Here is a 14,779-nt window from a genome sequence, read left to right as displayed (position 1 = left end):
AGGCCTGTGATGATGCACTCCCTCCCGAACAAAAGAGCTCGCTTCCTGTGAAAAGTTGCCCCGGGTAAGGGAACAACAGACTGCAACTGTTCAAGTCAATTCGCAGTGGCTCGGAAAAGAAGGCGTGGGGAGGGTTGCAAACAGTCTGGGCTACTCACCAGATATCAAGCTCTGGTCTCCATGGCAGATATCACATGGGTATAGGCATCCCGTCTCTCTTGCAGTCAGTCAGTCACAGCTCTGAGAGTAGAACGACACCCACTGGCATTAGAGAGAAACACCTAGAGGCCTGGGAACACAAGATACCATCTCTGGTTAAAACAGTGTTACATTGTAACTGAGGCTAAACTAAGTTGATGCTCAGAGCCATGGGAACTTTCCCTGGCTGGTTGAACACATTGTTTGAGGTTGCTCATCTGGCCACTCAATATTCTTAGAAAAAAAGACAGAACTCCCAAATATAAGCAATGAGACATTCATCATTTAATTGGCTGATATCTACTCCTTTTAAACTTGGCAGCTTTGGTGAGATATGAGCACTGATCTGATTGTAAGACAACGGAAGAAAGAAACACAAACAGCAGGAAATATATGGGAGAAAAGTGAGTTGGAGACACAATGACTATGGCTGTGTATCCCATCATGAATATTTCATTGCATTATTGTAGCTGACGAAGAACAAAGTGTAAAGAGGGGCATTATGAAACATTTATCATGTTTTGACAAGAGCTTTGGAATCTATCTATCGCTGTGCTACAAAACACACCGGATTCTTCTTCTTTCCTGATGAAGTTTTTAAAAGAGAACAGAGGTGATTAACTTTATTGGCTTTATACCCATAAACTGTAGCAAATTTCCCCTTATGATAAATCACCAGACTCCACGAGAACGTACACCTGTGCTGAAGACTAGTTTAGGATACCATTTTATTGCTAGAAACAAATAAAAAACTTCAGAGATATTGCCAAGTTCGTAAGTCTTCGGTTTTCTCACTTGTCTCTAAAATGTAAACCACCTACTGTACATAACATGTCCCAAGTCCGGCAGCAGAGGAGGTTGCATGCAATGCTACATAGATTACCATATTACTGTCATTCGTCTGCACAGAGCCCCTCATGCATGAAAACAGAATTCTCTACTCAGGTTTGCCATCTATTTGTATTTAGAATGGGGTTCGAGGGTTGTCCTCTCAAGCTATAATTTCATCCAATGAAGTATTTATGATGGAAGCTTTTTGTTAGTGTTAAGTTCAGTCCCACCTTCTGTAATCCAATTCCACTTAGAGACTTTGCATCACATAGGAGAGAAGGTTACAAGGAAACAATGGAAGACTGACTGTGGGTGCCCGCAAATGACCTTATCTGTCATTATTGAGCAAGCAATTAGTACAGTAAACAATCGGAGGGTGATAATTCATAATCATTCCCTCATGCATATTATCTATTCTATTATCTGCATCTGGCAGCCATTGTTTCAAGTCTGTCTTCTAATCTACAGCTTACTTATCCTGTGTAACATTACAGGGGTGTGACAAGTACAGTACTTGACTGGTGTATGAATTTGACATTTTGTTTTCTAACATGTCCTTGGATTTTCCACAATGGGCTCAACAACAGATTTCCCTGTTTTATCGCTGTCTCTCAGCCACCCCATCACCTGGCTCACATTGATAAGTCCTGTAGGGTCAGGTAAAGACAAGCCCTCCTGTCTGACTTTCTCTCCATTCACCCTCTCCTAGTCTCCTTCACTATATCAAAGCAATTCCTTTTTCATCCTTCAGATGTTCACCTTCTTTCCACGCGCAAATCCCTCCTATGAAGTAGAAAGATAAATAATCCTTCAATGGTGGGCTACGTTTGGCCAATGGACAGATTCTGTCAAGTAATTATCCATCACTGTGCTTCTTCTCCTTTGGACTGAGACAGTCAGATGTTAGAAAGGCAGTCCTTTCCCTTTTTTCTCCTCATCTGCCAACCCTCCTACTAAGAGTGCTGCGGACTTCTCTCACACTGTTACGTTCTGTCCATCAACCACTCTGAACCATGTATAGGAGTGTCGTGGAAACAGGGACAGACAGTTCAGATCAGAATATGAACAGATGAGGAAGCATCACTTCACTGACCACACTCGGTCTCGGTCTCTGACCACATAACATCTCGTTATTTGTTATTTTATTTTATTGTATTACTTTTTATTTTTGACTTTATTTATTTAGTAAATATTTTCTTAAATCTGTATCTTGAACTGCGTTATTGGTTAAGGCCTCGTAAGTAACCATTACACGGTAAAGTTGTATTCGGCACATGTGACAAATAACATTTGATGTGATTTGAGTTTTGCACTGTCTATTATCCTGATCAGGAAATCTTTAAGCCAACTTTTAAAACTTTAAAAAGGATTTAGGCTTAATGTAAATAATGTAAAATATGCTGTATGTTGATGATTCATTTATTTGCATAACAATGGGTATGCTTCATCCAAACAAACCCTGCTGAAAGGCATCTATACTACAATTGGGAAATCTACATATACAATAAAGGCCTGTCTTAGTTATTCTGCCTCACAGTAGCTCCTGCTTCCGTTTCTGGCAGAGAGAAGACAGACAAACTGTTGGGATGACAGTGGATTTTAATCCACTGGGATATTGTCTCTTCCTAAAGAAGGTAAAACTAAAAGGCCTCAGGTGATAGTCTGTCAGATCCTGCCGATCTCATTTAAGGACAAAAAAAATGCTTTCAAGCCCAAATCAATTATAGATATTTTTACCAAATACATACTGTACATAGCCTACATAGCCTATAGGGAGCCTATATTCTCCATCTCTCTAAACTACACCATCCAGGTATCGACAGAACAACCCCTTAGCTTGCCATGAGGTAAAATAGGACCCTGGCCTCATATAGTCTTTCATGATATGGGAAATCAATTTCTAAATAACCAAGTGAGCCACATTCTGTGTATTCATCACAGAATTTAATTATTCTTCAATTGCCTCGGTAAAAGGGCAGATTTTGGTGTCAGATTGGTAGTCGCTATGACGAGACAGAGAAAATAAAGGAGTAACTCTGCAAATTTCCGCAACGAAAATTGAACATTCTACCACAAGTCAAGTGACGTGAGTAGTCGAAGATGCTAGCTTGCAAGAGCGAGGGCAACGAGCCGCAGCAGCGAGTGTCAGCAGCGAGAGCGAGGCTGCATTGGAATCTGTTGACGAGCAAGTTGATGAGCAACATACTGAAGTAAGAGAAATTGACACTGTTCCTGTTCTCCGTCATGGATAGGCTTAGTCCTCCTACTCTTATGCTGAAAAAAAATATATATATTTTTTTAAGGAAAACAATTTTTGGGGAAAGAAATGTGTGTTATTGAAAATTGCATGTTATGCAGGTTGAGTAAACAAATGTGATGTGACCTGTGTAGTTACATAGAAAAGTAGTTTTCTTTTAAAGGAAAGAAGATGTGTTGTTATGTGTTAATAACATTTAGACTACGTTACCCAGCAGGCTATGCGGGCGCGGGAGATGGTTAAAGAATGCCTTGCATGGCTAAACATGGAGTTTCTAGCTGAAGTATATGTTCATTAAAACTAGTTAAACCTACGTCCCGGTTTGTCATTATATAAGGAACAAACATAACAGTGAGAATGTCATATTTTAGCAGGTGTGTCCCTCCTCACCTGCCCCTAACTGCCTGAAATGAAGACAAGCAATAAAGCAGCAGCTCCAGCTGTAACAAGCTCCTGAAAGGACGGGTCAGGATGACTCAGCACTGGACACAATGAGCCATTTGATCAGGGAACAGTGGGAATGGTATAGAGTGACAGATAGTTGTAGCAAAGATAAAGTCAAGCTTAACCACAATGTAACAATAACACCTTTTTCCAAGGGGCAGCTACTACTTGTTCAGGCTTTAATACCTTACTGTACAGAACTTTGAATTAATGCAGTGGTGTAAAGTACAAATACTTTAAAGTACTACTTAAGTAGTTTTCTGGGGTATCCGTAATTTACTATTTATATTTTTAAGAACTTTTACTTCACTATATTCCAAATGAAAATAATGTACTTTTTACTCCATACATTTTCTCTGACACCCAAAAGTACTCATTACATTTTGAATGTTTAGCAGGACAGGAAAATGGCCCAATTCACACACTTATCAAGATAACATTCTTGGTCATCCCTACTGCCTCTGATCTAGTGGACTCACTAAACACAAATGTGTCATTTGTAAAGTATGTCTGAGTGTGCCTATGGGTATCCGTAAATTAAAACATTTAAAATTAAATTGTACTGTCTGGTTTGCTCAGTATAAGGAATTTGAAATGATTTATAGTTTTACTTTTGATAATTAAGTATATTTAAGCAATTACATTTACTTTTGGTACTTAAGTATATTTAAAACAAAATACTTTTAGACTTTTAATCAAGAAATATTTTACTGGGTGACTTTCACTTGAGTCATTTCCTATTAAGGTAATCTTCAATTTTTTAAAAAACTTTACAGCCTTATTCTAAATGTATTAAATCTTTTTTTTCAGTCATGAATCTACACACAATAGCCTGTAATGACAAAGCAAAAACTGCTTTTTAGAAATGTTTACAAATGTATTAAAAATTAAAAACTGAAATATCACATTTACATAAGTATTCAGACCCTTTAATCAGTACTGTGTCGAAGCACCTTTGGCAAAGATTACAGACTCAAGTCTTCTTAGTAATGACGCTACAGGCTTGTCACACCTGTATTTGGGGAGTTTCTCCCATTTTTCTCTGCAGATCCTCTCAAGCTCTGTCAGGTTGGATGGGTAGCATCGTAGCACAGCAATTTTCAGGTTTCTCCAGAGACGTTCGATCAGGTTCAAGTTCTGGGCTCTGGCTGGGCCACTCAAGGACATTCAGAGACTTGTAGCCACTCCTGCGTTGTCTTGTCTGTGTGCTTAGGGTTGGTTTCCTGTTGGAAGGTGAACCTTCGCTCTGGAGGAGGTCTTCATCAAGGGTCTTTCTGTACTTTGCTCCGTTCATCTGTCCATGATCCTGACTAGTCTCCCAGTCCCTGCCACTGAAAAACATCCCCACAGCATGATACTGCCACCTCCATGCTTCACCGTAGGGATGGTGCCAGGTTTCCTCCAGACGTGACGTTTGGCATTCAGGCCAAAGAGTTCAATCTTGGTTTCATCAGACCAGAGAATCTTGTTTCTCGTGGTCAGAGTCTTTAGGTGCCTTTTGGCAAACTCCAAGCAGGCTGTCATGTGCCTTTTACTGAGGAATGCCACTCTAACCTTCCCCGGATCTGTGCCACAACACAATCCTGTCTCGGAGCTCTACATACAACTCCTTCAACCTCATGGCTTGGTTTTTGTTCTGACATGAACTGTCAACTGTGAAACCTTATGGGTGTGTGCCTTTCCAAATCATGTCCAATCAATTGATTTTACCATAGGTGGACTCCAATCAAGTTGTAGAAACATATCAAGGATGATCAATGGAAACAGGATGCACCTGAGCTCAATTTCGAGTCTCATAGAAAAGGGTCTGAATACCTATGTAAATAAGTTTTTATATATATATACATTTGCAAACATTTTTAAAAACCACATTTTCCTTTGTCATTATGGGGTATTGTGTATAGATTGATGAGAAAAAGAAATAATTGTATTAATTTTAGAATAAGGCTGTAACGTAACAACATGTGGAAAAAGTCAAGGGGTCTGTATAATTTCCGAATGCACTGTATGGGCACTTTTTCCACCACTGGATTAACGTTGGGACATCGCAGCATCAGAAACACAGGCAGGACATCAATCAAATTAAGTATTCAATGATTTTCTGCAACATAATATGACCTCTATCAAATTTGTATTGCGTCTAACAAATAGGTTGTTAGTAACATTAATGCTCCCAATCTGTCAGGATTTCGAGAGGATGCCACTGAAATTAATCTGTTTAGATACTTGAAATCTGTTTCAAAGTCGGTCCCTCTCATTTGAAGTTAATTACCTTATTCCATGGCAGGCACGATCATGTCTTCCTGACGACTTACAAAGTGCTAAGTGTTTGATGTCATACAGAATGCTTAGTGTAAGCAAGAAGACAAACAACCTCCGACCAGTAATGATTACTGAGGCCAAGCAGCCATTTTGGGTAGATGTTGTGCTGATAATCCACTATAGTTCCCCTCTAATGAGTCCCAATATGTATCTCAGAGGGGCATGATGGTTGTCAGCCCAATCTTTATTTGAGGTGGGACTAGAATACGTTTTCGTCTGAAATTGCTTTTAGGTGCAGTTTGATTGGTTAATAGCTTTTTGTATTAGCCTTGACCAACCTTTGACATTAAAGGTCAAGTTAAAGCTAACGGCCAATGTGCTAGCCAATCAATAGCCATGAATCTGGTGCAGGGCCAGGGTTAAGAGCCCTTAAAGGAGGAAAGGAATTTTATAAAGTGCATCTCAATGACAATTTGGATTCTTAGTTATGGTTATATTGAGTTTAAATCGAAATTGTGCTATACTTGTGTATATGTGTGTGTGTCAGATTTGGCACACACAGAGAATGATGCCTGCTCTTCTTAATTTGATTAGGTTTTGCATTTCTGGCCCTGGTGCCCTTGGAAGACTCCAGAGAATGATTCAAGCAGGCATCAGCGATAGTTCTGCCAAAATCTTGTATACCTCTGCCAGTAGGGCATAGCTTGCATCCAACACAAACAGCCCAGCATTGAAACAATCCGAAGCAGCTGTTTAAATCATCTAATGAATCGTTACAGTAAATTAACTTCTCTGGGATATGTGGGACTCTAACGTCCCACTTGGCCAAAAGCCAGTAAAAATGCAGAGCGCCAAAATCAAATAAATTACTATAAAAATCTAACTTTCATGAAATCACACATGAAAGACACCAAATTAAAGCTACACTTGTTGTGAATCCAGCCAACATGTCTGATTTCAAAAAGGATTTACGGCAAAAGCACACCTTGCGATTATGTTAGGTCAGTACATAGCCACAGAAAAACACAGCCATTTTTCCAGCCAAAGTGAGGAGTAACAAAAAGCAGAAATAGAGATAAAAATTAATCACTAACCTTTGATGATCTTCATCAGATGACACTCATAGGACTTCAATGTTACACAATACATGTATGTTTTGTTCGGTAAAGTTCATATTTATATCCAAAAATCTGAGTTTAGGCGGGACGCTACTGTCTCACTTGGCCAAAAGCCAGGGAAAATGCAGAGCGCTTTCATTAAATCACACATGAAAGATACCAAATTCAAGCTACACTGGTTGTGAATCCAGCCAACATGTCAGAATTCAAAAATACTTTTGTAATACAACTTTAGGTATTTTTTAAACGTAAATAATCGATAAAATTGAAGATGGGATGATCTGTGTTCAATACAAGATTAAAACAAACTGTAGCTAGCTTTCTGGTCACGCGCCTCTAACTAACAGTACACTTCCAGTGACCCTCGTTCAAGATGGCCGTACTTCTTCATTACACAAAGGAAAAAACCTCAACCAATTTCTAAAGACTGTTGACATCCAGTGGAAGCGGTAGGAACTGTAAGAAGGTCAATTAGAATTCTGTATTCCCAATGAAAATCCATTGAAAAGAGAGTGACCTCAAAAAAAAAAAAATCTGAATGGTTTGTCCTGTTATACTCACAGACATTATTCAAACAGTTTTAGAAACTTCAGAGTGTTTTCTATCCAAATCTACTAATAATATGCATATCTTATCTTCTGGGGATGAGTAGCTGGCAGTTGAATTTGGGTATGCTTTTCATCCAAACGTGAAAATGCTGCCCCCTATCCTAGAGAAGTTTTAACATAATATCAACTAGTTTAGGTGCAATTTAGACATGTTCACCAGTTTATTCTGAGAGATATGAGGGTAAAGGAGTTTTTTGGGGGGGAAATTCTCTATTGAGCATATGAGTTAAAATAAATGGTCTCATAGTTTAGATGTTCTTTTGCAAATATTTAAGAGTGTCCTCTTGATGTCTCTGAGGAGTATTGTTTTGGCCTGTCTACCAAATGACTCTTTCCCCCAGTTTACAGTATGATTATCCCCGGGGCAACACGCTGTCCTTCCGTATAAAAATCAAGCTACATTTTCATGTAAGAACAAATTGCTTGAGCGGATTATATTTCACATTTACCTAATTCCCACAAGATGCTTTTGTAATTTTCTACAGATTATGTGTGTAATCTTTTCCACAGGCAGGTCTTTGAATGTTAAACGCAGGCTGTGGTTAGTTCTACCAGTATCACAGTAATACCTGGCATATTGTGATTTGCAGGGAGATGCTCTTGCCAGATCAATAGGACAAAAAAGCATCTGAGGCATCTTGACATTTCAAACAAAATCGCAGGCCCTTAATTGGGTTTTCTCGGATCATTAGCGGAAAGACATTACAGGGGATTGTTAAACCACCAGAGGTACATGTGCTTGTGATTACATGCACAGATGTCAGAGAAAACATGCTCCAAATACATCTGTTATGCTTCTGCAATAGTACCACAAGGTAGGCTACTTAGTTGTTCCTAGTAAATACCACTGCACCGCATGAACCCTAACTAATATAGCTACTGAATTGGTCAAAATGGAGGTTTATTGTCCCCTCTCACAAAGAAATGTAGGGCCTCCTGGTTTGATATTAATATTCACATCACATTCCACCAACTCAGCAGAAATGTGCCAAACACCATAAATGCAAAATTGGTCAGGACGAAGAGTGGTATGAAATTTGATTTATTGTACAATTCTCATTTTCATGGCCCGATGAATGAACGCGTGAGTCAATAAGAAGAATCAGAGGAGAAAGAGGGAACTTTTTGTCATAAAGAACAGTCTTCTGTGATGTCCTCTGAGGCTTTATAATCTGGATTGTTGTCTGGATGTGTGGTCGGTTGCATCAGCATGCTTTCTGATCACAGTAATTGTATCAGACTTTCATATTCAATGCAGATATAATACTGTAAATTGGGGCAGTTCCTGTACGGTAGGATAAGCTTTTACGACTCCCTTGCTTGGCCCATTGAGCTTTAACTTGAGGACGCAGCTATGCTCTATGATACTTAAGTGATTTTGTGGTTCAGTGACTCCTTATAATCATATGGCGTGGCACTTCTATTTCCAGGAACATTTATTTGTTACGGAGGGCTAATACATGCAACACAATTTAACCTGCGTCCATTTATTTTCTAATAATTTCATCAAGTGTAATATTATACAGTCCCTATAGTATAGCAGCCTATACTTTTAACTCCATCTTGTTTTTGGTCTTACACTCTACAGACTATGGTATACCTGCACTCCATAACATGGGATTTATTTTACACACTGACAAAGGAATGGATTTCCTATCAACATTTAAATTAGGGTTTTCTTCATAAAAAGCTGTTGTGCTTTTTATGTTGCAAAAAGACATTGCCCCATGTTCACAAATTCATATATGGAGATTACCTGGATTAGCGAGACAACTATTAGCATTGACATAGTGTCGAACATATCCTGTTACATACCATCCTGAAGGGGTGAAAAAAGCTTCAGTTGACACCATCCCTGGTTAATCCCCTGGCAGGTATCAATGAAACAGAATTTTGAGTCCCAGGCAGCTCACAGACGACCAGACTGGTTGAGTGGGAAAGAAATGACTTTCAGTGTCTCTACATAAGGACATGCTATTTAAAGATGTTCCCCTCCACAGTAATCCTTCATAGTACTCCTTTACTGAACACTGTACTCTAACACAGAGCCTCCATCATAGCCCCAGCATTGCCAAATGAATGTGACAACTTCTGTAAACAAGGGCAGAGACTATCGACGAACCCTCCTTGCTAATGAAGCCAGATAAATCTCCCTGCTCTGCTCCCCGAGTCTCTGTGTGTAAACAATGTTAGAGCTGCTCCTGTGCTCTGTCAGACCTGTCACACTGACAGCCTGTGCTACTGCTCAAGACTAAATCATATGCACAACACCAACCAACCTAAGACAAGCTGGGTGCTGCTGCTGGGAAAACACAACAGCTTATCATTTCCTATCCTCATTGAAAAGGCAAAAAAAAAGTCTGTTGCTGCTCTAGAATATTCATGGTTTGTGTCCTGCACTTCTATATTTATAGAATTTTTTCAAAACACATTGGTTTTGTGTCTGTCAAGACAAGAAGAAGGATGAACACAGAGGAGATCAGAGTCTGCTCACTCCGATCCGATAATTAGCAATACACCAAAGCAGGAATAAAGGCAGCTAATCTTAAAAGTAGAAAGTAGAGCTAGCGACAATCTGATTTCCCCTTTATCTGCTTGTTTTCCTCCCAAACACTAGCTCACAAACTGGCCCAGGATCAGGAGGGTTCTTTAGCAGCCGTATTACCTGTCTACAAGTTCGCAATCCAAACTAATATGGTTTCTTTTTTTCCCAGCTCACAATTGAATCTCTCTCAGTTAAACTCCTCTAGCTTCACATTTGACAACGCTAGCTACAGAACATGTGACATAAATATGAGATAGACGTCACATAAAAATTCACCATTACTGTAATTATTGGCACAACATGGTTTATGTGGCTCATATATAATGCAAGTACCTTCCCCAAAACAAAGTAAAAAACAAAAACAGATCCCCAGCACCCTCAGCGCTAACCCCCTGCCACTGAGAATTAATAATACAGTTCAAGACGCATTGGAAACTAGAATGAGTCCCCTAAGTGCCCATGTGGTCTAATTTGTCTGAGTAAAATTGAAATCACTGCTTAAATCTTACAGTGAAAAACTAACTTTGAAGATGTTGCAGTTCTCTGAGTTTAATTGGGTAGTAGCTTTCATGCACTTGACAGTCATTTCAAATTCCATTTCACTTCAACCCCCAACAAAATTCCCTAAGATGTTATTGAAACAGAGGTGTCGGTTTAAGTGCCAAAAAAAGCACAAAAAAATGTACAATACATTTTGTTTTCTTTCATAGCTCAGATTGTATAAAAGTGTCACGCCCTGACCGAAGATTGCTTTGTATGTTTCTATTTTTAGTTTGGTCAGGGTGTGATGTGGGTGGGTATTCTATGTTGTAGGTCTAGGTTTTCTATTTCTATGTGTTTGGCCTGGTATGGTTCTCAATCAGAGGCAGCTGTCTATCGTTGTCTCTGATTGAGAGCCATACTTAGGTAGCCTGTTTTCCCACGTTTGTTTGTGGGTGGTTATTCATATTGATTAAAAGTATTATGGATACGTACCAAGCTGCACTTTGGTCCTCCTCTCCTTCAGCCCGCGACGATCGTTACAAAAAGGTTGAAAACTTGGGCAGAGTTTAAAGTCTTACTACCACTGTACATGTTCCGTAGATGCAGCTGAGGCTTTCTACAGTACACCATATTATCCATTGTTTTTAAGTAACATAGAGTACAAGTGAGCATCCTGTTTATAAGAATTCATCCAGTAGTATCATCCCTCCTGATCCTATGCACTCAAGCACACTTATCTGTGAATGTATTATTGATATAGCTGGGAGATAACACTACACTGAGGTCTTACAGATCCATCTCGCTCAGAAAGGACGGAGCATCTCAGTAGGGAGCCTCAGTCTAAGTCCTCCATGTACACTTCAACAGCGGTAAACATATGTACCAGAGAGTGTGAAGTGGAACAAGTCACCTCCAGGAGGGTACAGTGGGCCTTTATGAAATGTTAAAGTGGGCCTCAAATATGCTCATTGTTTCTCGTGATTGTATAATACAGGAGGGCAGCTATAGAACATGTATTTTACTCTTTATCAAGCCTTCAGAGATTCCCTCCAACAGTGATGGAAAAATAAGTGCTTCATCAGAATGAAATTGTCACGTTCCTGACCTTATTTCCTTTATTTTGTCTTTGTTTAGTATGGTCAGGACGTGAGCTGGGTGGGCATTCTATGTTATGTGTTTCTATGTTTAGGTTCATTGTTAATTAGCCTGATATGGTTCTCAATCAGGGGCAGGTGTTTTACGTTTCCTCTGATTGAGAACCATATTAAGGTAGGCTGTTCACACCGTTTGTTTGTGGGTGATTGTTCCTGTGTTAGTGTTTATGCCACACGGGACTGTTTCGTTTGTGAGTTTGTTCCTGTTCGTGCGTTCTTCGTTGTCTGTAAGTTCTCATGTTCAGGTCTGTTTACGTCGTTTTGTTGTTTTGTAATTCCTCAAGTGTTTTTCGTGTTCGTTTTTTCTTTAAATAAATCATTATGTCTTCATACCTCGCTGCATATTGGTCCGATCCTTGCTCCTCCTCAGACGAGGAGAACGAACGTTACAGAAATGGGTTATGTCAAGTATCCAGAACAGATGTGGATGTTTTGGGGGTTATAATGTGTTTGCACCAGAGCCTGCACTTGATGGAAAGTGAAAGACTTGACAAGCTGTTTCATTCTCGTACTTTATGTGACTTGACATGCATATTTTCTCAGATTTTAACAACTGTTATCCCTATGTGATTTGGATAGTGAGGAAATATACACTCAGGGGCCAGTTTATTAGGTACACTCATCTAGTACAGGGTCGGAACCCCTTTGCCACAGAACAGCCTGAATTCTTTGGGGAATGGTTTCTACAAGGTGTGGCGTTCAAACTTTGCTCAATTGGTATCAAGGGACATAACGTGTGACAGGAAAACATTCCCCACACTATTGTAACGTTCACCCTGTTTCACAGCAATAACATCTTCATAAAACACTTTCAAACTATAGAAAACTGAAAATAACTAAGTTACAGAGAAACTGAAGCTTTAGAATTTCTTAGTACTCCTTAAGTATGTAATTGGATCAAAAATAATCACCCAGAAATATTATAGTACAAACTCTAAATTATATTGTACAACGTTCAGGCCCAGACAACAAAAACAATGAGTCTATAACTTTTCACAATGAGTCCGTAACTAAAACACCCAATAATTGTCCGTTCATCCGTTCACCCAAATCCGAAAGAAATCTGATCCATCCATGACACGGTGATAAGAGCCAAAACTCAAAGTCATAAAACTCCAACAAAAAAACAAACTTCCACAGCCTTAAAAAAAGTAAAGAAATATCGGCGTGGCAACAAAAACAACACGGAACAAAGATTGAGCTCATCGCGACGTAAGTGATCCTCCTTCGCACCGATGACTTCAATCGTTCAACAACTGCCCGTAAAATCCAAGGGGATTTCGGGTATACTCCACTGGTTAAAGATGCGCGTTGGAACAGGTACACATAACACGTATTCCAGACACATATCAGCGATCTAAACCAACACTTTAAATAACAATTTCTCTACAAATGATCCTTGCGAACCTAGGTCCCAAACAGACTCCTCAGGAGCGGCAATACTCTCCTTTTCCCTGGTGAAAAACGAATTATCACCCCTTTTCTCCTATACAGCATTGACAGAGCATTCAATGGAAAAAAACAACATAAAGTTCACAAATATTAGACCTTACATACCCTTAGTGTCAGTTCACGTTTGTCTCCTTTGTAAGTGCCTACAGTGTGTGTAAAATGTGTTACACCATTACACCATCGCAACCAGCCCGTACCGCTGACACCAGGCAGGAGGATGGGGCCATGGACTCATGCTGCTTACTCCAAATCCTGGCAGGAACCGGATTCGTCAGAGGAGGCGATGTTTATCCACTCCTCAATTGTCCAGTCTTGTTTTTAATTGATGGGAATGGAACCCGGTGTGGTCATCTGCTGCAATAGCCCATCCGTGACAAGGACCGACGAGTTATGCATTCCAAGACACTGTTCTCCACACCACTGTTGTACTGCGTCGTTATTTGCCTCTTTGTGGCCCGCCTGTTAGCTTGTACGATTCTTGCCATTCTCCTTTGACCTCTCTCATCAACAAGCTGTTTTTGCCAACAGGACTGCCGCTGACTGGATGCTTTTTGTTTGTTGCACCATTCTCGGTAAACCCTAGACACTGTTGTGCATGAAAAGTCCAGGAGGCCAGTTGCTTCTGAGGAACTGGAACGCCTGACACCGATGATCATACCACTCTCAAAGTCGCTCAGGTCACTTGTTTTGCCCATTCTAATGTTCAATCGAACAGTAACTGAATGCCTCGATGCCTGTCTGCCTGCTTTATATAGCAAGCCACGGCCACGTGTTTGTAGGAGCGAACCATTTTCACGATCAGGGTGGTGAACCTAATAAACTGGCCACTGAGTGTATAACCAATAGTAATGGGTTAGAATTACTAAGCACATTTGACAGTATCCAATCTGACTTCTCTTGGCATGCTTAACATTGAAATTGGAGGACTGCTAGTCCCACACCATCAAGCTGCTCCGATGCATTTGTAAAGAGTCTCAATGTACCCGTGCGTGTAGACTGGAGTAGCCTGACTTCAACCTTACACTTCACTGGCTTCCTAGAGAGTACGCTACATGGCGTATATGATAGTAAGCTGAGCTTATTCCCCAGAGTTTGCCCCCACTATCGGTACCTCACAGATTTGATTCTTCCTCACAGTCCGACACAAGTACTCCATTCCACTCAGAAGTTTCAGGCAATCTTTAGTTTTGAGTGCCACAAAAGTCAACAGATGTCCCATGTTGGACCTTCCTATTATGAGGCAATCTAAGTGAGTTTGGCTGTGGGTCAAAGGGTAGTGTTGTTCACCACACAGTGAAACATGGGTACTGTGGAGGAGACTGAGCAACAGCTGGGGATGGTGCAGTAAACCACTGAGAGGATGTCACTTACAGTACAGCATTAATATGATTAATTGAAGTTAACATGCTTGGTTCCTCAAGCTTAAA

General features: G+C 40.0%; 1 protein-coding gene across 1 annotated transcript in view; it reads right to left on the bottom strand.

Moving 5' to 3' along the window:
• The window catches only part of LOC120028388 (leucine-rich repeat and fibronectin type III domain-containing protein 1-like), a 50,215-nt gene extending 40,449 nt beyond the window's left edge, over positions 1 to 9,766 (bottom strand). Inside the window, exons 1-2 of the mRNA XM_038973621.1 lie at positions 9,534 to 9,766; positions 159 to 289 (exon numbers count right to left, since the gene is read on the bottom strand). The gene's annotated coding sequence lies outside the window, so the exon portion shown is untranslated. The remainder of the gene's footprint in view (positions 1 to 158; positions 290 to 9,533) is intronic.
• Between the last annotated feature and the right edge of the window lie 5,013 nt (positions 9,767 to 14,779).

The sequence above is a fragment of the Salvelinus namaycush genome, chromosome 34 (assembly GCF_016432855.1).
Source record: "Salvelinus namaycush isolate Seneca chromosome 34, SaNama_1.0, whole genome shotgun sequence".
NCBI lineage: Eukaryota > Metazoa > Chordata > Actinopteri > Salmoniformes > Salmonidae > Salvelinus > Salvelinus namaycush.
Note: the sequence above shows the minus strand (reverse complement) of the source record. Positions and strands in the feature narration are given on the sequence as shown.